Source organism: Papio anubis, chromosome 7 (genome assembly GCF_008728515.1).
Source record: "Papio anubis isolate 15944 chromosome 7, Panubis1.0, whole genome shotgun sequence".
NCBI classification, from domain to species: domain Eukaryota; kingdom Metazoa; phylum Chordata; class Mammalia; order Primates; family Cercopithecidae; genus Papio; species Papio anubis.
The window spans coordinates 20,715,675-20,719,101 of record NC_044982.1 but is presented as its reverse complement, the minus strand read 5'-3'; positions in this window follow the sequence as shown (position 1 = coordinate 20,719,101).

The window sequence follows — 3,427 nt, the reverse complement described above, 5'->3', positions numbered from 1 at the left end:
TCTTCATGTGAAGGCAATGTTTTTTGGAGCTTATTGGTCAGGCAAACAACATATGGCCAATGAATACTAGCACAATATTTACAAACAGTGACAAACTGTATACTCCTGAGGTTAGTTAATGAATGAGACACCCATTCTTGTACATATTATCATCCTTTTGTACCAATGCCTCCGCATATCCCTTTTTTAAAAGCAAGTCACTTAAATGCTACTTGTTTCATTAATGAAAAGACCACTGTGATGCCCAATGACAAGGTGATGGAAGAAGGATTCACGTGAGGGATGATCAACAAGCATGTGAAATACTGTCATAAGCTAATCTGAGGTCAGGTTTTAATTCCCTGGAAAGTGGAATGACAGAAGCAAAATCATGAGAATAAAAATCATGGATTCTGTTCGGAAAAGGTCAACATGTTCAGAGCATAGAATTTGTGCAGAGAAGTAACAGCATAAAATGGTAAACCTGGCGCCAGAATCTCAGTTGCTGAAACTTACTCATACTTCCTTCTGGAGTCTAGAGATATCAGTCTGTTATTATTAGGTTGGTGCAAAATTGTTGCATTTTTTTGTCATTAAAAGTTTAGTCAAAAACCGCAATTACTTTTGCACTAACTTAATAATTGAATACATGCCTTTTAAAACATAGTGCATGCAGTCACATTCTCGACTGAACATTCATTGCTGAACAAGTTAGATCTTTCCTCTCAAGGAATGTTCATTCCAATGTGTATATTTAGGAACAGGGCTGGGGAAGGGAATGGAAACTGATAACAAACAAATAGGTGAATAAAAATATAATACATGAAGCATAATATTTTATGAGCCCTTGTTATTCTGAGCATGTTTTACTGATGTGTTGGGGTTAATAGGAAGTATTACCTGTTGATCTGAATCTCCACTGAGGGAAGAGTGTTGCAGAAACAAGTGAAATCTGGAGGAAAAGACATTGTATTTAAATATTTATTAAACACCTAGTATATGCCATATACTCTTTTAGGGACTACCTGTGGTATCAGCAGAAAAATATCTGCCCTTTGGAGTTTACTTTCTAATGATAATAAATATACACATAGATCAATCAATCAAATATATAAGAAAGAATAGAGTAGAGTAATTTCTGATAAGAACTCTGAAGAGGGTTAAAGCAGGGAACAGGCATGGTAATGTGTGTTGATGATGGTATAATTTTATAAAGGATAGTCAGGAAAAATTTCATCAGAAAGGTGACATTTAAACAAAGAGCTGAAGAGTAGCCATGTGCATATTTGAAGGAGAGGGTTCCAAATATAAGAAAAAGCAGAAAGCACACAGCCCCTTGTGCCTGGCATGTAGAGGCAAGAAGATTCATGTGACTAGAAGAGCCTGAGCAAATGAGAGATTAGAAGGCTTTGAGATAGAAAGAAATGGGGAGCCAGACCATAGTGAATGTTGGAGTCAATTTACCTATTAAGGAGTTGTCACACTGACCTACTTATATTGGAGATATTTTTAGAGGTAATTTTTTTTTTTTTTTTTTTAACTGAGCAGTCCTTTCTTGGTGGTGCCTGAACTAGTTTCATCCCCATTCTAATCACCTGACAAGAAAACTGAGAGGTAAGCTATGGTTAAGTAGAATCCATTGAGATATTATCTGAGGGGCTCAGAAACAGGCATGAAGCAGTGTCCAACACTTTTTCTGTAGAGTTCTCTTGATTGTGTTATAGGTACCATATAAATCATAAAAGGAGAATTATAGGAAATTTGCTGTTTTCTTCCAAATAGCAGTAAAGCCGTGTTATCTTAATATGAAAGAAACCTACTCATATCATGTGTTTTATGGAGTAAGAGATACTACTAGGTGAATCATTGTGATGGACATCCAACAGTGATTATGGAGATGGCTAAAACTAGAAGTTTGGTTATAACAGCAAACAATGGTAAGGATTGTAATATGTCGTGTCTTACTCTTCTATCCAACTGATCATCTACTCATTAGATATCAAACTGCTCTTATTTATCAAGAGAAATCCTCCCAGTTCTTACGATACCTAGTGTGCACACTAGAGCCAAAAGCAGTCACTCAGAAAACACTTGGAAAGTGATTAATAAGTGTACATCAAGTGTTCTGAAATAATGGGTGGTGATTTAATTTAAATATGTAAAAATGAATATTTTAAACAATTATAATCAATGGAATGCCATTTGCCTTACAAATAGAGATAAGTCATTCTCTTAAAAAATAGATGGTACAACTGAAACATGAGCATTCCTAATCATGGAATTTGAAGTTTTTAAGATTTAATTTATAATCTAAAGATCAAATGACTTATCAAATTAATTACATTCCCTCTAAATGTAATGTGCTAATAAAATTCACACAAGTATGTCGCAATAGCTTTTTCAAGAAATATTTCACTACTGCAGATGGAACTAAGGAGAGGACTTTTATGTATCTTTCTGTGGTATGGTGAAGGGAATATTAGAAGGTAGATAAAATGGGTTCTACCTTTGATGATTTTGTTAACTAATTTATATGACTTTTGAAAACCACCCACATGTTCTTGCCTGCTTCCTCATCTATCAAACAGCTCTCTGTCCAGAGGCTTCACCCTGTGCCCACATTGTTCTAAGCACTTTATGTATACGATCTCATTAAATCTTCCCAATATCCATTATGTAAGACTGCCTCCTAATGAGAAGGTTAAGTTAAACTAGTTTGGCTATTCCTGAGGTCTCTTATAGCTCCAAAAATTCCAGTTTATTCAAATCAGTGTGTTTATTTCTCCATGGAGCAAGAGAAGAAATACCATGCACGAGCACATGTTAGTAGCTGACCAGGCAGAGAATCTGATGCCTTTTCATCACCTGCCTTAGCAACTTAATGGCACATGAATATTGAACTAAAATTTTGATGTATTGTCTAGATTTCTCAACCTCTGGCTACAGAGTTGGATATTACTACATGAAATATTACTTCTATCTGTAATAACAGAATCACTGGGGGAACGTGAGTTAATTAGAACCTCACTGCAAAAGCTTGCGCAATAGCCTATTAAATGTCACAACTTCAGCAAATGCAGATTGTGGAAAAAGGCTAGTTTCTAGAAATATGTTCACATTATTTTGTTATAGGACAACTTATAACTTCTGTCACCGCTGTAACTTCACTAAGTGACTGTCGCTGCTGATCTTGAGGGAACAGAGATATTCATTAAAGCAACTCAAAGCAATAGTCTGTGTATTCCTTTTTTTTAAATTTGCACAAAGACATGCATCATATGATTAAAAGAAAATTGCCATATGGTAATGGTTCAATAAGCCACACGCACAAAATGATTTTTGTGGATATGTTTTCTTATCAGCAACTATTATTTCTCTTTCTAATGTGAAATATTTTCCAGGTAGTTTCAATATAAAGAAGAAATTGCTTTTGTGTGTTTATTGTTTA